This window comes from Schistocerca serialis, chromosome 8, assembly GCF_023864345.2.
Source record: "Schistocerca serialis cubense isolate TAMUIC-IGC-003099 chromosome 8, iqSchSeri2.2, whole genome shotgun sequence".
In the NCBI taxonomy this organism is placed as follows: Eukaryota; Metazoa; Arthropoda; class Insecta; order Orthoptera; family Acrididae; genus Schistocerca; species Schistocerca serialis.
The window spans coordinates 569,142,732-569,166,613 of NC_064645.1; positions in this window are offsets into that span (position 1 = coordinate 569,142,732).

The following is a 23,882-nucleotide window of genomic DNA, read 5'->3' on the forward strand; positions in this document are numbered from 1 at the left end:
GAAAATGAATAAGATAATGCTTGTTTTGCAGGGTCAATCCTTGCGTGTGAAAGAAAAACTAAACAGCATCTCGATGCGGAATACGTCTTAACATTCGTGGATGTTATAAATGTGATGGTACTGAGTTCCTCTTAACGTTTCAGGACATATGAAAATTTGAGGCACAAAATCCCGGAATATCAGTTCACGTTTATGGTTTGAAGAAGAAGCAAAAAGCAAGCCAGATGAGCAGGACAAGCATACTATAGTTGGACCACTCCATTTTTCGAAATATTCAGATGAGCATAATCTTCATGTAAACATCCTGCTCTTTTCCGAAGATGATAATCAGCATTATGTATGGATCAAATACATGTCACATCTCCTTTACAGCCATTTGTCGAACCATAAAGATAAGAAACACATTTGCTTCAGGTGTCTAAATAACTTTTCAGAAGAAAAGGCATCACGAGGACTGCGAATCCGAGGTACTTGTTATTATGCCTACAGCAGATAACAAGTACATTGAATTCAAGAATGCTCATCACCCGGAACGATGTCGGTTTGTTGTATACGCAGACTTTTAATGTATCCTTGCCCCTATTACCCGCTGTGAAGGGAACCCCTTAGCCTCACATACCACCTTCATGCAAAAACACGTACCGTATGTGGCGGCATACGAAATTGCATGTTCATATGATTCAAGTCTTAATCTCTATGAATCTTACCTCGGGGATAAACCTGCAGTTTGGTTGCTCACTGAGCTTGAAAAACTCTCATCGGATGCTGACAGGCTTTACAGCACCATCATCCCCATGACCGAATCCGAGGAGGATAAAAATTATACAATGATGTGGATAACTGTCATATCGGTGTGCTGCTATTAGATAGAAAAGCTCTGTGAAGAGATCATTGTCATCTTACAGGGATGTTCTGCACTGCACCTCAGAATGCATGCAATTTGATGTATCAGTTACCATGAAACATACCCGTTTTCTTCCATACGTTAAGTCGGTATGACGGTCACTTTCTTGCTGATCAATTGGTTAATTTCGGTTGGGAGAAAAGTCAGGTCAGTGTCCTGAGTGACAGTGTTGAGAAGTATATTTCATCCTCCAAACGAATGATGCCAAAAATTACTCCCCACTTCCTTGACACGCCACGTTTTATGCAGGCGCCACTCCAGAAACTCATTAAAACTCTTCCCTGAGAGGATATGCATATCACCCAATACGCCCACCCCGACGAGGAAAAGTTTCTACTTCTGTCTTGGGAAGGAGTTTTCACTTATGAGTATCTGGATATTAAGGTCAAACTCGACGAAACCAGGCTGCCTCACATTTCTGCATCTACCAGTACTCTCACAGGTAATGCCACAACTAGTGTGGATTATGAGCATGCCGTGAATGTCTGGCAGGAATTAAACATTCCAAATTTGGGTGAATACACAAGACTATACATGCACACCGATGTGTGCTTGCATGCACATGTCTTTGAATAGTTGCGTAGTGTATGTATGGGCACATACTCCATGGGCCCCGCCTTTTATTACATGGCACCTGGGTTAGTCTGGGATGCAATGCTCAAGAAAATAAGGTGCAGCATCCAACTTTTGACTGATGCTGATATGCTTAATTTCTTTGAGTGCGGGATCTGTGGAGTATTTTGTCAGTGTGTCCATAGACATGCCAAGGCAAATAATCCACATATGGCTGTGGGGTTTAATACATCTCTCGATTCAAGTTACATATTATATTTGGATGTGAATAACTTATACGGGCAAGCTACGATGCCGCCACTGCCGGTTGGTGGGTTTCAATGGGTGCCCAAAAACGAATTAGAAGGACTGGGTCTGGCGGCTGATTCTGATTTGTGGTATGTGGTGCAGCTAGACCTCATACACCCTGTTAGTTTGCATGAAATGACAAGTGACTTGCCGTTATGTCCAGAGCAACAAGTTCTGAGAGGAAGCACTATCCCTAAACTGAAGACCACTGTTGGACACAAGCAGAGGTATGTAATTCATTATCATTATCTCCAGCAGTGTCTCAGCTTAGGCATGGAGCTAGGTAGAATCACCTGGGCTATATCTTTCAGTCTGTCCCCATGGTTGAAGGAGTACATTGAATTAAACACCAAAAAGAGGGCGGTAGCGACTAGTGATTTCGAAAAAGACTTTTAGGGAAAATTGAATTATTCATTAATTTGTAAAACCATGCAGAATGTGAGAAATGAACGCGATATTTTGATTAGGACCGAATGGGATGGGCGTTGGGACGTAAGAAACTGCATCGCCAGACCAAATTTTAAGTGGGTCACTATTTTCAATGAGAGCTTTGTTGCTGTGGTGTCGTCGAAAGTTTCAGTTGAGTTTACGAAACCAATCTGTTTGGGTATGTGTATACTGGACATCTCCAAACTCCACATGTACCGATTCCACAATTAGTTTGTTAAAACTCATTTCACAACGCCAACATTACTTTTATGGATACAGATAGCTTCATCTACTGGGAGAAGAACTGCAATCCATAGTAATTAGGCATCACGGTAATGAATTCGACACATCAGGATTCATAGCCGATAATCCTTATGGTATTGTTACTCAGAAAAAGAAGGTTACCGGCTTAATGAAAGATGAGGCGGATGGATTGCCGATTGTGGAGTTTGTGGGTCTAAGATCCAAATGTATAATATATCGTACAGCAGATGGAGCCACCCAGAGGCGGGCTAAGGGAGTGCAATGTGCGACATCACGTGGCCTCACAGTCGAAGACTACTTGCATCGCCTGTACGGTGGCGTTCACAGTGCTCCGCCACAACCGCCACATTTGGTACAGCAAACCAGTATTGGATCGTGAGGCCACGAGGTGTACACTGTGCTGCAATCTATAGTCGGACTGTCACCTCATAACGATAAAAGAGCCATTTGTGATGACAGGATCGAAACCCTCCCGTACTCACACTATTTACTTGTTATCGTGAGGGAGTGGGGGACTCCGACGGTGAGTGAGTGAGCTGAGTGAGAGCTTCTCCTAATAGTATGGCTCTTTTATCATCGTTTCAATATTGTATGTGTGATGTATGGCATGCCTGAATGTGTGTGTACTTATGTGCATCTATTTGTATGCTTGTGAGTGCGTTTGAGTGTGGATGTCTGCGTAAATATGTATGCCTTTGTGCGAGTATATACAGAGACGTCCATTGACAGTGATCGGGCCAAATATCTCACGAAATAAGCATCAAACAGAAGACTACAAAGAACGAAACTCGTCTAGCTTGAAGGGGGAAACCAGATGGCGCTATTGTTAGCCCGCTAGATGGCGCTGCCATAGGTCAAATGGATATCAACTGCATTTTTTTTCGTTTGATACTTATTTCGTGAGATATTTGGCCCGGTCACGATCAATGGACCACTCAGTACCATAATATCTAGTCAGGATGATATACAGAAAAAATTATAAAAAAAATGAAAAATGTGCAATGAATATAAAAGATTTAAGAAATTGAACGAAAGTCATCAAAAAAAATGTAAATGAAGGAATGGAGTGGATGAGTGCATGTGTAACTAGATTAGTTATTAAGTTACAATTATTAGCTATTCAAGTCATACTAGTTTTAAGTGTGAGTTCCACCCAGTTCATTTTAGTGCAGCTAATTGGGATGAACATTTTAGGACCATCCGCTTCATTGTATTATTAAATTATTTCAGCCGCTTGAGCCACCCAGTTCAAAATATAAATTAAGTGTTCTGTTTGGATGGAATTTCACTAGTAATAGTATTAGTATTAAAGAAACTATACCCCTGCAATAGCTGTAACCAGTATTACAATATAAAGTACAGAAAATTTTTTTCAATCTGTACTATTATTTAAAAAATTATGAACTAAAAATAAAAAGATTCAAGCAGTTACAAGAACTTCGAATTTAAAAGCAGTAGTACTTCGTGTACTGTAAAAATAACAAGATTTGTGGACGTAAAGCTGTATTACTACTTTGAGTGTTTATGTCTGAATAAAAATTTGTTATTCGTTACCACAAGTCTTTGTTGTTATTTCACACATCCCTACCCTTACAAATGAATATAAAGACTGTGCCAATGCACAAGATATTAGTTTAAAGCATGAAGGGGGGGGGTGATGTTTAAGATAGAGGAAAACAAAATATACGTAATGATTGCATGGGATTTCGCCTATCGTGCTACACTTATAGGTTTTTGGGAACAGGCGCCTCTTCCGTTTCGGGAGAGTCAATACTTCATGTGGAATATCTCGACCGTTTGTTCATGTGAATGAGAATGTATCAGTTTCGACATGCATCTTGGCTCCATCCCCCTGCATTGTCGTAATCTCCTGAACAGAATTCTTCTGCTTTTTCCTCCTCCACTCTTCCATTACCGTAGTCTTCCATTCCTCGTGTAGTGAACTGTGGCTACAGATCTCCTTCGAATGTGTACAAGTAATGCAGCTATTGAAAGTTGTTCTATCCTTCACATACATCTTGTTGATCGAACACATCACGAGGGTTCCAAAACGACAGCTCAGCTCAGCTGAACGTGTCCCACCAATTCTGGTGGAGAAAAAAAAACCTCCAAAATTTGTATTTCCCGCCAATTCCCAGGTGGGAGTGGGGTTGGGGGGTTGGGGTGGGAAGTAAGTACAGCCATGGGGCAAAGCAATTCCCGCCAAAATTCAAAATATCCTCCAATAGGGTAGTTTGGGGGCATGGTGGGAAAGGGGGAGGAAGCTGGGGCACATGTGCAGCTGGGAAAACACGTGACGTCATCTGGGGGAGGGGGTGGGCGTAGTCGGGGGGGGGGGGCGTCGGCGGGGGTGGGGTGATTAGTTGAGAAATTTAATTAATATGCATATCAATTTGATATCAAAAGTGGATTGACAGGCCCACTACTCTATTACTCTTATGAGTGTCACTTTTCCCCTACCAGCTGATGGATGTGACGTGCACATGGCCTTAAATTGTTGGATGGAAGATGAAAAGGAAAACATTTTCCTTCTTGTGTCCGACACCATATGTGGCACATCTGCTTTACCCCTGCTTCTCACATACCCTCGTGTAATCGGTCAACTTTTCGTGCGATTATTGTGGGTACAATACTGCTAACTTCCGATGTCGCCCTTAACAACGGTAATAGCACAGTTAATGCGATAAGCTAAAATTGGACAGATTCATTCAATAAGAGTTTGAGGAAATCTCGTTTAATAAGTCTGTGGGATCACAGAGTAAAGTAATACAGTGATTAGAGCCTACTATAGTTAATAGGAAGTGAAGGACACACTTCGTTCATTTCGAACCATGCAGATCGTCCCCACAGTACAATGTATGTGCTTAACAGTATGTAAATAATAGGGTAACCAGTGTAAGTTCGATCTTACCCCAAATTTTCGTAAATCCCTGTTAAAATAAAATAGCCTAAACCACACATAATATGAAATGTTTCGCCGTAAAAAATGGCGAAACCCCTACACTGTGTCAAACTCAACTTTGGTCCAGACGTGATGTCACTACCGTCGCTGCAACTTGGACAATGGCCTAGTAAGCTTTGTACACATTTGCGCATGTGGTGCATAACCAACTGAACTTACAGTGAAGAACGATAAAGAAGGTAATAGAGCAGAGTGAGACTATTTAGCTGATACGTAGATCGACTCTGCAAATGACAAATTTAATTAATTATTGAGTCAAGAATATATCTGTAACGAACTTTGTCTTTCAATTGTAGTAATTCATTTACAAAAGAGACCGACATAGTGTAGAACAGCACTTGTCAAGATACATCAAGTGAGCTACTTCCATGTGTATTTATGGTATAGAGCAAGGATTTAAGTTGAGAAGTAAGCGTCTAGGCTAAGGAAATGTTTAACAAACTAAACTGTCTCTTCATTGAATCAATGCACAAAGAAGGCAACAATCTAATTACCAAATTAAGCATTTCATAACAGGAAAATTTGGAAATTTGTGGTAAGTTCCTATGGGACCAAACTGCTTACACACTACTTAATCTGACTTAAAATAATTTACGCTGAGGACAACACAAACACCCATGCCAGAGTGAGGACTCGAACCTCCGACGGGGTGCGCCTAGGTCACGTGGCTACCCCGCACGGCTCATGACAGGAAGAAGACTTCAAAATCAGTTTTACAGTAACGCAATTCGGAGCCTCAGAGAACGGATTCCCTGATTGGTCCCTTGGACATTTAAAGCACTGCTAAAACAGAAGGTACATTGTAAAAGATACGCAACCTAAAATATTAAGGCCAGCCAGAATCGGCCATAATTAACCTACTAAGTGAAATTATAAGGATTCGTTTTAACAACTGAGCAACAGGATCTTAAGTAATAAAACTTTAAATTTAGCTCCAGAAAATTAAAAATAAATCTTTAAACAAGAAATCTTAAAAAACTCAGCAACAAGTACATTTTTTAAATTAGCTCTAGATAATGAAAATAATCTTTAAAACAAGAAAACTTAAAAAAACTTCAGCAACAAGTAAAATTTAAGACTTGTGATCGTAACTGTGGGCAATGAACTGTTTAAGAACATTTGAATAACACTGACTAGAAAATTTCTTCTTCATGTATTGAAATGACGTGAACTTTACAGCAAATTCAATAACTCTGTTGTTGCACCACAGCAGACAAATGATTTACAGCAAAAAGCTTACATACTTGTGATAGTGCACAACAGTTGGCAACGAAGTAAACAGGAGGTTAGAGGCTAAGCAGAGAGCAAATGGCCATGAGAAACTGATAATAAAAACCACAATAAAATATACGAACGGTACGCAAGGTGAATCCTTAGGACAATAACACGAGGAGAAAGTGGCCCAGGTAAACTGCTAGTTTTCAAGTGAACAGCTCGTGCATCGACCACATGCGATGCTCAACTTTTCCGAACAGCACCGTGCCAGACGATGCACCCAGCGGCTTTCTTTAGCAGTTTCCAAAAACGACCCCTCATCTGCGGCCACCGTACTGCAGAGTGTACTAGGACACACCTCGACCGGAAATAACCAAGTACGTTCGACGTCGAACAAATGACTCAGCTCTACCAAGGCACCATCGCGTCCCCTAATTCACAAGTGAGCCGGGCACTAGGATACCCAGGTTTCCCTTAGGTAAGTGAGAATGTTTGCCCCTTGCACCTAGTAGACTCGGATATCAGCGTTACCACGGCTGTGAATACATTCCTTCCGGACTCTGCACGCAACTCCACAGATAAACAAAACAGTGACAGAACTTCACTGTTTCGTTTTCCAGGCCAACTCTACTCAAGCGCCTCTGTTCACGGCTACAAGATAAGTAGTGAAGACCCATGGCGGCACCATCAAAGCGACGACCACTGCCAACTTTGCCGGCCGGTGTGGCCGTGCAGTTCTAGGCGCTTCAGTCTAGAACCGCGTGACCGCTACGGTCGCAGGTTAGAATCCTGCCTCGGGCATGGATGTGTGTGATGTCTTTAGGTTAGGTAGGTTTAAGTAGTTCTAAGTTCTAGGGGACTGATGACCTCAGATGTTAAGTCCCATAGTGCTCAGAGCCACTTGAACCATTTTTGAACTGCCAACTTTAGACGAATGACAGCAGACGTAAAATCAAATGGACCTATTGCACTCCATATCATGCCACCACAAAACTCACTCAGTTTCTATAACTAACCACCCTATGAGAGGCTGTTGAACCAGATGTGTAATTAATTGCATGACATCTACACGAGTAGCATGGCAGCATGTCGTGAATACAATAGACACACTTGACAAACAAGCTTAGATCATAAGATTGCTTTGTTTAATTACTGACTTTAATGAATTAATCATAATTTTTCACAGTTTCATTAGTAATACAAATTTAATTAAATACACTTAAATTTGGATAGAAGCAATTGAAAGAGATCATTTACTGAAAACTGATGTGCCATTTATGTGTCTACCATAACTGATCGAGGAAAGGTCAACAAACACTGAATACTGAATTCTTCCTAAGAAACGGGTGATCTTAATAATGCAGATTGTGGGCGAAAAAATTAACTTATTTTTAGCATAATACATTATTTTAATCAGCTTTGCAACGTATTTATTCTTACGCTCTAGACTTAAGATCACACCTCTGTATCAAAAGTTATAATTCAGACTGGTGATTTCTCTTAACTTGTTGAATGATGTCAATTCTCGAAAATTCTAAGCCTAGGGGAACCGAACTTACAAAAGGGGGCCGCCATCTTTGGTTTTAGTCAACAGAGGCAGGGTCGCTGCCCCTCCGCAACGTAGTTTTAAACGTTCTATTTCGAGGACTTTTCAGTACGGCAGTCAATACCTAGAATAATTTCGTCGGTGATGCACTTGAACTTGTGATTTACTAATAAAAGGCTGGTCGTGGCTTAGAATAAATTCGTAACATGTTGGAGTCTAACTCAGTTCAGTGAGGACTCTGAACATTTTTCGTCGGTCGACACTGAGGACATTTTCGTCGAGTGTCGGAGGATTTGTGTTTATCGCGATTGGTGATGGTCTCGACATAGAACATTTTGGGAGAGTCAGCTCATACACTTTAAGTTTTGAATGTTACAAGATTTATTTAAAATTTACAATGAGTTTATAATCGCTTTGTCGGACCTCGCACTATTTTTGATCAGTTTATCTACAGTACGTAGACTGTCACCAATCTGTCCTTTAATATCCGCAATTAATGAATAGACTGTGTTTCATACTGAACTACAAACTCGTTGTTGGGCTATATTATTTGTACGGAGCACTTAAAAACCAATCTATAGTTTTATATTTTGATTGTATGCATTAGGGAAAATTAATTGGAATTTTATTAAGAAATCAACATGCACGGACTCTAAACCTTACGACAACAACAAAAATCAAAAGAGATTTTTGTATATATTGTAGTTTTACTACCGTACGGTGCATCCAGCACGTGGTGTGAGAAGTTGGTATGAGCTGTCTTTGAGTACACAACATTATCACCTCTGGTCTACATAGCCAATAACGTGGACGGCAGCCGTTACATTTCTGATGTTTTAAGGCTAGTGGCAGTGCCCCAGCTTCGAGTTCTCCTTAACGATGTCTTCCAACAAGATAACACAAACATCACTGGAGTTACATAGTGATTTCACTGGAACTCGTGTAAAAAATTTTAATTTTTCCTCCAATCTCTATTTCATCTATTGAGATGTATCTGATGTTACAACTTTAACTTGCGAAACCCATTATACTAATGAAGGATTTTTCAACAGCTGCTGCAGTGCTTAACAAGAAACTAAAATTTCTTCCTGGTACTACAATTTTAATGACAACATGCTTATGCACAACAATGGGGCAGTAGGTAGAAATATAAGAACTAAAATGGCATGGCTGTATGAGACGTAGTGGAATACCACAGAAAAAACACATAATTCGTCCTGAATAGCTCTTCTGGGAACACAATGGTCGGGCACATTGAGCTGCTTTGGTGTGTGTGGACAACATCATCAATGATGGTATCGAATGAATTGATTGTGCAAGTAGCTCTCCTCTGAATACGTCTAGGGCTGGTCGAAATGCATCCCAAAGACCGCTGCAGAGAATTTTTCCAGATTGTCTACAGCTGTTTTCCACGAATGGGACCATGTTTCATCAGTAGTTTTGAATCGCTTGAGAGACAGACCATGTCATATCGCTTCCAGTCGAGGAATCCATATAGCAGTCTAGAGCCTTGCAGACAGGTAGCTATAGTACCTATCACGGAACTGAATCTGATGCTAACGCTAGTGTGACGGAATTAATGCTGCGAGCTGTTTGTTGCCATGTGAGTGCCGAAGAGCTGGTGCAGAAGGAGGCAGTGTAATGAATGGACGTCATATTCCCTAACTATCTATTGTAAAACCACATCAGCTGTATAACGAAACAATGGAAACACCTGAATAATAATTAAGTGGTGTAGTGCCTGAGAAACCGTTTCTTCATTTATTTTCTTCGGGAGACGTGGCTTACTTGACGAAAATATTGTCGTTTTGTGCAATTTTGAGCTGATGTGTAGCCTTAGTCATATCTGGTGTTATACACAAAGATTCCCACAAAATAATCATTCTATAGCTTTTTCCTACACTTGGATTAAATATCTCATTTTCGCATTGTGCTAGGATTTTCCGTCATTTAGCTATTACTGCAACTCTTTCTAGAGATGTGTACCTCTTCAGGATGCGAGCACATTACCCTACTGATTTAAATTCATTTTCTTCTTTCTTTAAAAAAATACTTGCCAATATATATGAGATTCCTTCAATATCTGTAATACTATGCTTCTTGTTCTCTTCTTTACAGCAAAACCCACAGCCAAACGTCTTTTCTGTTCTGTTTCCCTACAATGAAGTGAAACTACGTCCTGATTTTAATTCTATTTGAGCCTTATTTGGTTGCTGTACTTCTGATGACACCACCAGATGCAGTTTGACGTTATTTAGCTTCTCTGCCAACTTCGATAACCTCAACTTATTAATTTTCCACATAATGGTATTTGACTTCTGCTCGCCTGCTTAGCATTTTATGGTATCTACCATATTTGATATAACTGTACTTCCAAATTCGTCACTTCAGATTTGCTTATTGTCTTACGCTCCTTTATTCCCCACACTCAACGGCCTGTAAATATAGCATTTCAGTTGTGAGGATAAACTGACAATCAGCACACGCAACTGAGCGAATTCTGCTATTAACATCCAATTCTCCTCTAGTGTTACCGTTCACTAACCGAAGGAAGTCATCAGCCTAAGTCGACTCCTCCAGAACTGCGTAGCTCGCATTTCTACCACGAAACCTTTTGCGAACGCGTCAAGTCGATTGTGTACTCCGAGCACGCGTAACGTGGAGATTTCAGATCGATAGAGCGCGCTCTAATGGCCGATTGGGAGGCCAAGACACGTCGCGGGTGGCAGCAGCGAGCGGGGAATCCCCATATTACGGGGTAAAGCTGGCAGCCGTGGCGTGGCTGGCTACCCACCCAGTGCTGCCAATCCCTCCAGAGCTGTGTCGATTGAAAGTAGCTGACAGTAAGCAGGTCAGTTATTACGAAAATGACTCACACATTTAAAACTTAGCTTCTGTTACATGACAAGAATAATTTATGTGGTCAAAACTACGTTTTCCTCTCGAATCAAAATTAATCAGAGATTACAGGATCATAAACAGAATGAGGTAATGAAGTATGGAATTTCATTGATAAAAGGACAAAATATAGGAACACAGAAAGTGATGCAGTCAAAAGGGAAAAGTGATGCAGTCAAAAGGGAATACACCCATCTAAAAATAAAGGAAGTCAAAATGGCAATGCAGGAATGGGTAGGAGCATGTATGAGTATTAAAAAGATAATAAATTAAAGAAACATTTGAGGAAAAAGGAAGGAGCTTTATGAATATCATGAGCTGTAATAAGCATAGAAGGGAAGACTGAAGGGTGGAAGGAATGTAGGCCTGCATTGAGATGACAAAGCTGATAGGGTACCTCCTAATATCGTGTCGAATCTCTTTTAGCCCGGCATAGTGCAGCAGCTAGACATGGCATGCGCTCAACACGTCGCTGGAGTTCCCTGCAGAAATAGTTACTCATGCTGTCTCCATAGCCGTTCATAATGCGAAAGGGTTGCCGGTGCAAGATTTTGTGCATAAAGTGACATCTCGATAATGTGTCATGAATCTTCGACAGGAATAATGTAGAGTCATATGGGAGGCCAAATCATTTTCCCGAATTGCCGACATTGTTCTTCAAACCAATCGCAAACAGTTTTGGCCCATGACGAGGCGCCTTGTCGTCCCCAAAAATTCCATAGTTGTTTGGAAGCATGAAATCCATGAGTGACTACAAATGGTCTCCACGTAGCCGAACGTAACCGTTTGCAGTCAATGATCGGTTCAATGTGACCAGAGGACCCAGTCCACTCCGTATAAACACAGCCCACACCATCAGGGAGTCACCACCATCTTTCACAGTGCTTTGTTGACAACCTGGGCCCATGGTTTCGTGGTATGTACGCCACCATCAGCTCTTAACAAGTGAAATCGGCACTCATCAGGCCAGGCTAAGAGTATCCAGTCTTTTAGGGTCCAACCAATATGGTCACGGGCCCAAATGAGGTGCTGCAGGCGATATCTTGCTGTTTGGAAAAGTACTCACGTCGGTCTTCTGCTCCAATAACCTATTTACGCCAAAGTCCGCGCCGCATGGTCTGACAGATACGTTCTAGTACGTCTCACATTGACTTCTGCGGTTACTTCCATTCATTAGTCGCTCTAATCCTGTAACTGATTATGTCCTAACTATTCATGGGACGTACGGCCAGACTATATAATTTTATTTATTGACTGTTAATATGTTGTTTAAGCAATTTAGGGAAATCATGAAAATCCTAAATCAGGATGGCAAGACAAGGGTTTCAATCTTCATCCTCCAGAATGCGAGTCCAGTTTGCTAACAACTGCTCAATTGGTTCAAATGGCCACATGGGATTAGCCGAGCGGTCTGAGGCACTGCAGTCATGTACTGTGGCTGGTCCCGGCGGAGGTTCGTGTCCTCCCTCGGGCATGGGTGTGTGTGTTTGTCCTTAGGATAATTTAGGTTAAGTAGTGTGTAAACTTAGGGACTGATGACGTTAGCAGTTCAGTCCCATAAGATTTCACATACATTTTGGTTCAAATGGCTGTGAGCACTATGGGACTTAACATCGGAGGACATCAATCCCATAGAACTTAGAACTACTTAAACCTAACTAACCTAAGGACATCACACACATTCATGCCCGAGGCAGGATTCGAACCTGCGACCATAGCAGTCACGCGGTTCCAGGCTGATGCGCCTAGAACCGCTCGGCCACCGCGGCCGCTAACCACTACTCTGCCACGCTCGGTCTTCAGATCTAAATCACAGAAATACAGATGCTATGACTGGCGTCGGCTGATTCGCATCGTTGGAATTGATAATGAAGCGCATTAGCTGACGCCGGTGGCAGCAAACATAATCCTGTGGTTTCGATCTTAGGGTGTACAAATTCATCTGAAACGGATTATCACAGTTAAATAAAAATCTGATGTAGAGTTTTCTGTTCACGTAGCTAAACGGAATAATGAAGCAAAGAAGTCAAGAACTGCCGACGAACTGTCAAGGGCGTCAGTTATCGCATCAGGGAAACACTGATGAGTAAAAAATTTCGACGGGACTGTTAACAGCAGGGTGGGTCAACCTTCGGAACGGAATACAGCTGCGATTCTGTGTGGCAAGGATTTGACAAGTATTTCTTTCCACAGATATATGCCATCAGATGTCTACTCGAAGGTCACGCATTTCTTTTAAATTAAGACGAGCTGTCGCCAGAAAGCGTCCCAGATGTATTCGATCTGGTTCAGATAAGGACAGTTTGGTGGCCAAGACATCAACATGAGCTGCCATGTTCTTTAAAGCAGTATAGCACGATCCTGCCTTTGTGACACTGGTAAGTATCCTGCTGGAAGATGCCACCGCCACTGGGGAAAACGTGAAGCATGAAAAGATCTATGTGGTCAATAATAATGTTCAGCTAGTCCACAGCTTTCATGATACCCTTGATTACTACCACAGGCACTGTGGATGTCTAAGAGAACATCGACCATTGAACAATACTGCCCCATAGTCCTCCATCTGTGGGGAAGTGCGTGTTTGGAGCAGTCGTTCACCTGAACAACAGTGCGTCCGGAAACAACCATCGACCTAGTGTAACAAGAAACGTGAAACATCTTACCGGAATACACACTTACACTGAAACACCGTTCCATCCCAATGATTCGGTGCCAACTGCAATTGTAATTGACGATATCATATAGTCAGCATGGAAACACATGCTTCGGGGCCACTTGTTCACCAGTGTCCCCTGAACTGTGTGATCTGAAACATTTCCGCCTACATTAGCATTGTTCTCAGTCCTCAATCTGCCATAGGTCGCTTTATGTACTTAGCAAACAGAGCAGGAAATCGTCCGACCTGCACGTTCTGTGGTGAGGCTTGGACGCCCAACACCTTTTCGCTTGCTGATAGTGTCAATGTCCTTCAACCAATTTGCAGAGATGTTCACGATAGTAGCGCGCAAACAGCCGAGTAGCTTCACCGTTTCCGAGATATTAATTCGCAGGATATTTATTAAAAAGTCGCTGATGTCAGTGGATTTTCCTATCTGCGGCGCATATCGTTATTAGAGTGGTTCTCCATTCGTCTATGGTCTGCTCGACTTCTGTTCGTCTCTTAAAACGTCCCTTGTTCGCAACGCCTCCATGTAGCACTGAATCACGTGATTGGCAGTGGTTATAAAAATTTAGCTTTTCGCCATACCTTTCGCTCGATGTGCTTGCAGCAGCTGTACTTTTCTGAGCAACTGCGTAGGCAGTCCTCGCAACACCAAACAAAGAGAAGTAGTGTGATTGTTGAAATACTCGTAGATTTATCGAACAAAAAACCGTGCCCACTTCCTGGAAAAAGGCAAAGGTCACACCCAGTTACAAAAAGGATAGTAGAAGTGATCCCCAAAACTACCACGATCACATCAAGTGAAATTTGTGACTGGACTGAGGGCTTTATGATAGGGATGACACAGCATGTTATCTTGGATGGAGAGTCATCGTCAGATATACAAGTAAGTGAGCTGCGATCGTCGCTGTTCATGTTATATATTAACGATCTTGCAGAAAACATTAATAGTAAAATCAGTCTTTTTACACATGATACAGTTTTCTATAATGAAGTACGATCTGAGAGAAGCTGCATAAATATTCAGTCAGGTCTTGGTAAGATTTCGACATGGTGCAGAGATTCGCAACTTGCTCTAAACGTTGGGAAATACAAAATTTTGCACTTTGTAAAACGAAAAAGCATAGTATCCTATGACTATAATATCAGTGAGTCACTGTTGGAATCTGCAAACTCATACACATACTTGGGTGTAATACTTTGTAAGGATATGAAATGGAATGAACACATAGGTTCTGTCGTGGGTAAAGCAGGTGGTAGAGTTCGACGTATTGACAGAATAATGGGAAAGTGCAATCAGTCTTGAAAAGAGATTGCTTACAAATCACTTGTGTGACCCATCCTAGAATATTTATCAAGTGTGTGACACCCATAGCAGATAGGACTAAAACGGGGTATTGAACATATACACTGAAGGGCAGCACGATTGGTCAGAGGTTTGTTAAATCCATGGGAGAGTGTCGCAGAGATACTGAATGAAGTGCATGGGCAGACTCTTGAAGACAAACGTAAACTATCCCCAGAAAGTCTATTAACAAAGTTTCATGAACCAGCTTTAAATGATTACTCTATGGGTATACTACAACCCCCAATGTATCGCTCATACAGGAAGTATGAGAATAAGATTAGAATAATTACTGCACACACAGAGGCATTCAAACAATCATTCTTCCTGCGATCGATACATGACTCGAACAGGAAGAGACCCTAATAACTAGTACAGTGGGACATACCCTCTGCCATGCATTTCACAATGGTTTTCTGAGTGTAGATGTAGATGTAGAAATACGAGTAAGATCCTTATCACAGGTGGAAGAAAAAATGGTTCAAATGGCTCTGAGCACTATGGGACTTAACTTCTGAGGTCATCAGTCCCCTAGAACTTAGATCTACTTAAACCTAACTAACCTAAGGACATTATTATCCGCCAACCACGTTCTTCCTCAATTTGATCGATTTACAAGAAATATCAAACCAGTAATCGGGAGATGCGATGGACGTGTGGTTGCATCCTATACACGAAACGAAGCTCAGGTACCTAATCATATGTGATCCAGTTACAAACTTTTATTTAGTCAATTCAAAACACGTACTATAATTATGGTGTCATTACAGGCTCTGAATGGAAGTTGTGCATCACATATAAGCATATTTTTGAAATTCTGGAGCTCACCTTCCTAGGAAGCTCATGAAACATACGAGACATTATCATATAGATTCAATTATCACATCGAAAAATCAGGCTGTGGTCATGAGACGTGGTGGCAGTGCTATACGCTCTCTCTGTACCCACCCTTCATTGCTACAGAGTTTCCTCGACGATGGATGACACAGCAGATGGTTCAAATGGCTCTAAGCACTATGGGAATTAACACCTGGGGTCATCAGTCCCATAGACTTAGAACTACTTAAACTTTAATAACCTATGGACGACACACACATACATGCCCGAGGCAGGATTCGAACCTACGACCGTAGTAGCAGCGCGGTTCCGGATTGAAGCGCCTAGAGCCGCTCGGTCACAGGGGCTGGCTGACACAGCAGAGATCTTCGTCGAACAAGTAGCACTTTGGCTTTAGAGGGAACGTCCCCTTCTCCCTGTCTTTCTGCAAACGCCTGCCACGCAGCGGCTTCTACATCTGAGGAGACGGCAACAAGGCAATGGGTGACATTTCAGGAGAATACAAAAGGTTAGACAAAACCTGACAGCCAAAACAAGCGCCACGTATGACCTCATGCAGCTTCCCGTGACGATTTGTATTGGCAACCTCCTGTAACCTCATCAGGAGATTTTGGTAGGCTGCTCCTGTGATGGTTTGCTCTTTACGAGCACAGTCTGTTAGCAACATACCATGGCAGCTCCACATAACACTGAGCAGCACCTCTCCCAATGATGGTGGCGTCTTCGCCTTATTCGGAGGAGCATTCTTCCTGCACTGTCCAAGGCCTTAGAATGTACAGTCGACGACCAGCTAAAAAAGTACCTACCCACGAAGAACTACTGGACGAATACCAGTGAGGTTTCCGTAAACATTGCAGCACAACTTCTGCCTTAATAACGGTAACAGACGACCTGAATCATGCCATGGGTTCACTCTCACGTTCTTCTTAGACTTCATCAAAACCTTTGACCTTGTCGACTTCTACATCTTACCTTGCAAATTTAGCGGCCTAGAATTCACGCCCAGTGCGCTGGAATGCATTCGCTCGTACCTGACATCTCGCCTGCAACGTGTCATGCCCAACACCATAAAGCGATATTCAAGGCACGTAGTATCAGGCGCCCACAGAGTTCCGTATTACGTCCTACAATCTTTCATTGTATGTCAACGATAATTCATAAGCTTTGTCCTCTTGCAAACACCCCATTTACGTTGATGACCTCCAGTTGTATCAAAGTGCAAAACCTACAAACGTGAAGACAGCTATAGAGAATCTCAGTACCGACCTTTGTGCACTATCAAAATGGGAGCTCAAAACCCAAGCGGTACTGGTTGGTCACGCTAGGCTCATTAGCCCGAATTATAGGAAACCCCTACCATCTTTAACTCTGAATGCTACAAATGTCAACTTCTGTCCCTGAGGAAAGAGCCTAGGAATACTAATAGATGAAAAAAATCTAAATTGGACTGAGCACGTAAGTACAATGCACAGTAAGATATCAGCATTGCTCCATGCCTGTAAAAATGTAAAATGTCCTTCCATTTTGAGGTGAAACAGAAACTTGTACAAGGATTTACACTTCCAGCTATTAATTACAGCGATGTTACCCTGAAAAGTCAAAAATGGTTCAAATAGCTCTGAGCACTATGGGACTTAACGTCTGAGGTCATCAGTCCCCTAGACCTAACTAACCTAAGGACATCACACACATCCATGCCCGAGGCAGTATTCGAACCTGCGGCCGTAGCGGTCGCGCGGTTCCAGACTGTAGCGCCTAGAACAGCTCGGCCACCCCGGCCGGCCCTGAAAAGTCTTTCATAGGAATGCTCACGGTGCCTGGAACTGGTTACGAATGCCTGCGTTCATTTTATCTGTAATGTTCGACTCTTTGACCACATTTCTCCACCATATGCACAACTTGCAGACAAGTGAAATGATTTCCGTGCTTCCTATCTTCTCCACCGTCTTGTGAACATTCTCTGTCCACCATATCTCTCTTCGACCTAAACGCTCTCGTCTGAACAAGACGCTCCTATCAGAGTGAAGTCCTTTCTGTCGCACTCCATCATTAAGCCACTTTCTCGAAACCATTCTCAGTAGTAGGAACCAGAATCTGGAACAACCTCCCGCATTATATTAGAGAACTAGATAACGTCTCCACTTTCAAAAGACAGTTCAGATCTATCAACTAAAGCAACAATAATATTACCATTTGAAACTTCCCCTTTGAACAATTTATACAAGACTGTGCTTAAACTGACACACAATGTTTTTAGCGCAACGCAATCTGACTTTCAAAAATCCCTGCAAAAGAATGGCCCTGACTAACATTAACCTATACGTTTCACAAATCACTTACCTCACAAAAATCTTGGTTACTCGAGCTACTGCAATACAGTGAGCACCACTACTGCCAGCTAAATAAAAGATTCAAACTACGGAAGGCACTAACTACTGATAGGGATAGTTAGCAAATGAAAGATATTAATAGAGAACAAACAATGTATTTACCTTGATATCATCATATATACATATAGCAGTTCATGACAAATTTCAAAACTCCGCCATCTCTCTCCCCACATCCACCACTGCTGGCGGCTCACCTCCAACTGCGCAACGCTACGCGCTGTTCACATCCAGCTGCCGCTGCCCAACACTACAATGGCAGACAACAATGCAGCACAGCCAGTGATTTTCATACAGAGGTGGCGTTACCAATAAAAAAACCTAAACAGCCTACTTACATAGCCCCCATGCTCCCCACAAAAAGTTTTACAAATTGGTTTGGGCAGTGGCCAATACAGATTTGAAAAAAATTTTCATAATTACAATAACAACTTATTGATACAATGTTGGTCAAAAGCTCAAATTTTCTCACAGTCCATAAAGACAGTCCTGATCGTTCATCATGGTAATTACAGTTTTTTTTCACAAAGTCTCATTAGTAAAAGAAATTTCACACAGAAGTAGTGGATTTCCATGCAGTCTTGAAGAAGTAGTGTTGTCCTTCCAACGGAAAGACAGTGCTGACTCTTGACATGCTGACAGGTAATGGGTCACAACAGAGCAAACCCACAGCAGAGTCATTCGAAGTTTTGAAGACTATTGGTAGGTAGGTCATCACAGAGCAGACCCACTGTAGTCCTAGTAGAGATTGTGGTATTGGTGGGCCACCAGAGGTGCAGACCCACTGCAGTCCTTGTACAAATAATGGTATTGGTGGCCCATCAAAGATGCAGACCTACTGTAGTCCTTGTAGAGACGGCCAGCAGCCATCTGTTGCGACTGTGCAGGTGCACAATCACCATCGAAGAATCTTGCAGAGAATATAGCAAGTCCATAAACCACCACTTGTCCACTCACAAGAAATTTGTTTGACATGTCCTTAGAACCAGCAATGCTGTTATCCAGTCCCTTGCTGAATTAGTAGCATACGTGCAAACACTAACAGTCCCAACTTCTCACATATTGTCCATATACTATGACCAACGGAAATGTGTGCAGTGAAATGAATGCTTACAAGTTACTTAGTTTGATAAACTGGTGTCAATTACAATTTTATAACATGAGAATACAATAACAAAGGTACAGAATACATCATTAAAGACATAACAATACAGATAACATTTGTAGTACAGGCTTTACAAAAGAATCGAACTAACATATACATCAGTGGAATTATGACATGAGTACAGACATAAAAGATCACAATAACCTTTGAAACATCAGCTTCACACGTGAGCATTAAACAGAACAGAATTAATAATGTCTAACATCTTTACAAAGTAAATAACATATTATTAATGCCAATTATATTCGAGGATAACAGTATTCCTCATCATAGTGAATGTAGCTTAATATTAAAAGAAGAAAAAATTCTATGAAACTACACAGAGACAGGAAGAAAACAACTACACAAGGGTACACAAACATGTAGTGGGATAATACAAAAGGAAAGGACAGGGTTTATTGTACTGCAGTATTTTGCAAACAAAACTTTCTTTACTTCTTGGAGATCTCCCTTCATTCATCATTATTCCCAAAAAGTCCTATCTATACCTGCTTTCTGTATTCTATTCATATTTCTTTCAATATAATTGTTTCTCAATGTACAATACTCATTTTGGCCCAAATCGTTTTCATATAACTTCTCAATGCATTTTTTTCCTATTGTCCATAGTCAGTTTCTTATATAGTCTACCCCCTCTTAAGTTAACTTAAATCTACTGAGCTCAGATGCTAAACTAAGGGACGAGGCAATGCAGCATCACATAAAACAATTAATATAAACAGCAATGAAAAAAAAGCAGATTTGCGAAGCAAGCAGCATTAAGAAATTAGCAAAGCAATTGTAATATTACAACTAATCTAAGGCAATATGCAGCAAACAATAAAAATAAATCATTAGTAAAACTGGCTTAACAGAATAATGTAAAGTCAAATTCAATAACACTATGCCTGGCAAACAGCAGCAACTTATACCTAAACATGACATAGCTCAAGCAGAAAAAATATTACAGTAAAAACAACAATGCAGATAAGGGAAATGTATATTCACATCTTAATGTCTATGTAATTAAAGTGGTGCACCACAACAACTTATTGTAAAAAAAAATATTACCATGTACTTGAACAGAAAATTATGTGTCCAGTTACTGTTACTAGTCCCTTCTTATTGTTCTTTCCTTTCCAAGTGCTCCTTTTTTTAAAGAATGTGGATTACAAAATTATCATTTAATAGATCTGTTGACAGAAAGTGTTCACATTAGCAAATGCATCCAAGTTTATTTTATAAAACTAATGCTGTAACACAGCTGGAAAACAGGTATCAAATGAAATAAGCAATTACGCAAACCAAAGCATAAAAATATCATTCAATAGTCATGTGACATTTCATAAGTTAGTAAAAATTCTCTCAACTCTCGTAGAAAGACGCTTGTCGTAATCAGGTGTGCAGATGTAAAAATATTTCTCGTCATTTCATTAGGCATTTCAGTAAATATCATAAATTACGAGCTCCACAGTATGCTTTCAACAAGGAAATGTCAATAGCGAGGATAATGGCCTCCCCCATTTTTTTTTCTACCTGTGCTTCCGGAAAGGCACACCCTAATGGCTTGTTCTCCAGGTGTCTGACACAGCGGTGTGCCGACGACGCACATGCAGGTGGTCACTTAACTTTCTTACGGAAATATTTACGACAGCAGTTTCCGCTACAGTGACAGTCTCATATAAAAATTTCACAGGTCGAGAATTTACGTTGCAAATGTGTAGAAACAAAATCCTATGAATATAACAGTGTCCAAAAAAATTTTCGCCGGCATTGTGATACATTCACACATTTACACACATTTCATAACTGTTAAAGTACGATTCTTGGTTTCCAACATCCTGTTTCACAAGTCAAGAGTCCCTAACTTCTATTCATTATTCATATACATCTAAACACGTAATCACATTCCTCATATATGGTAGCATCATCTTATTGACATAAACATACCTCAACAGCATAATACACATCATCGTCGTAAAAATAACATCATAACACCTCATTCAAATCTCAAAAAGGTCGTAGCATTCTGCAATAATTTCAAACCATAAAAAACATTCTCTGCTCATTTCAATAGTGTCATCTGCCTCAAACGTACTTTAAAAATCATGGTCTCATACCAAATACATCATTCAAAGCTCTCATAGTATCACAATGGTTCCGAAAAAATATGAAGAGTTCACACAGTACAGACAAGATACAATTTCGTAAGTGTGAAGTTATCCAACGGTGTAATTACGTAAACATGTGTCACTGACGTAGTAAAAAACATGTTTATCTCTCAGTTAAATGATCAGATAGCTGTGTAATTTATGTTTTAGAGAAATATGGTACCGATGTGTAAAGTTGTATAAGCAAATACCATATTAGCTAGGGTTCCTTGTGCTTGCCAAACACATGGTACACAAAGTAAGCATGTACCCCCCTGAGGATTAATGTAATTATACCCTCAGGTGTTACAGATTACAGCAATGGAATGAAATGTATCACGGAAAACTTTCTTTGTAATTCAAAAGTCTTTAAAAATAAATGTTTTAAGTACAAAATTAATCACTGAAATGCGTGTCCTCTAGCGCTAAATGTGCATCTTGTTGTAAGATAATCTCTGTGGAAGTGTCGTAGTTATTTTCCTCCGAAAGCTAAGTTCTGCAGAAGCCAATGTACTTACCTCATGATAAACAAAAGTGAAATGCTTTGCGTAGAGATATCTTAGTTATTACGCTTATTGTTGTGATGATGAAAGTACTGTGCTGTAACGTATTGTTGTGCTATGGAAAAGACTGTCTCCTTGTAGCTATACCACAAAAGTTACTAATAAAACATGTTTTGCTTTCCAGAAGAATTCAGAAAAACTGTGCAGATATAAAACAAATACACTGCAAAAGCAACAATGTAAATTATGTCACACATTAGTAGTGTCGTAATATAACCGTGTAGCTGTCAAAGAAACCAAATAATAATCATCTTTAATCTCACAGAAAGTACTTTAAATCCCAAATGTATTTTCAAGTAAACCAAAATGTTGCATTAAAATCTCATTAGCAGTACTGGTAAATGTTCTAATCGTGCAACTAACAAGCAAGAATGTACACACACAATTACACTGTGTCGTCTGTTCGCAATAACAATGCATTCGTAATTTCTGTTTAAATAAGTTCTCTTGGTTCTTGACTGGATATTTAACTTCAAACATTGTTGCATGGTAACAGTTTCTGAAGCATACTAGTAACGTGAAGTGAAACGTTTTATGGCAAAGACTAAGTTAAAAAGCAGATTATCTTTCAATAAACAGTTTTACATGTGAAATGTGGTGTAAACCTTTACTCTTCCTAGTACGCAGAGTTTCAACTTCAACGCAATTATCATGTGGTATACGTCGGATTCTGTAAGGTCCATTGTAAACTAGAAAGAATTTGTGACTCAAGTGTTACTTCTTATGTGACAATGAATGAGCTTTAATGAGAACTTTCTGACCAATATACAATTTCTTTGCATTTGCTTTACCGTGTAGTTTTCTCCTTTTGTCTGCTGCAGATTTTATATTTTTAAGAGCCAAATCAATTATGTCTTTGTGTCGAAGTTTACGTGTATTCGGGAAAGGTACAAGCTCTCTGATTCTGTTCGGTGGTTCTTCATTCTTCAGTACAAGAATAGGTGGTAAAGCAGTGGAATCATGAGGCATTTCATTCAGCACATTCTGAAATAAGTGTAAATATCTGTCCCAATGCTGATGCTTTCTGTGACAATAAAGTCTGCAAAGCTTATTGATTTCTTTCATAATCCTTTCAGACTGGTTGCAATGTGGTGAGTACAATGAAATAAAAACAGGTTTGATTTTATGATTCCGAAGCATGCGTGACCAAACAGCAGATCTGAATTGAGGTCCGTTATCTGAAATGACTTTACTAACGTGTCCAACTTCACGTAAGAAATTTTTAACAAAGGCGTTGGATACAGACCGTCCAGTGGCTTTACGTAACGGAGTGAAAGAAACAAATTTTGCAGTAAGTTCAACAGCGACTAGAACGTACGAAAATCCATTCGATGTTCTGACAAGGGGTCCCAAGAGATCAACAGCAGCAAATTCTTTTAATTTAGAAGGAATAATAGGAAACAACGGAGCACGATGTGAGATAGTAGATGGTTTCGCCTTTTGACAAAGTTTACAAATAGACAAGACTCTTCGAATTCGCTTTTCCATATTGTTAAAATAACAATTCGTTCGAAGAATATGATAACATTTTCGTGGGCCAAAATGTGCGTAGCTGAAATGAATGTACCAAATGAGCTTATTAACAAAATCGTCTGGAATGCAAAGTACCCATAGCTTGTCATCAACAGTGCAGCGTTTGAAGAGTATGTTGTTTCTAACCAGGTAATAATGCCGAATCTGAGTGTATGTCTTTTCATGCCATTTACTTTTGATGT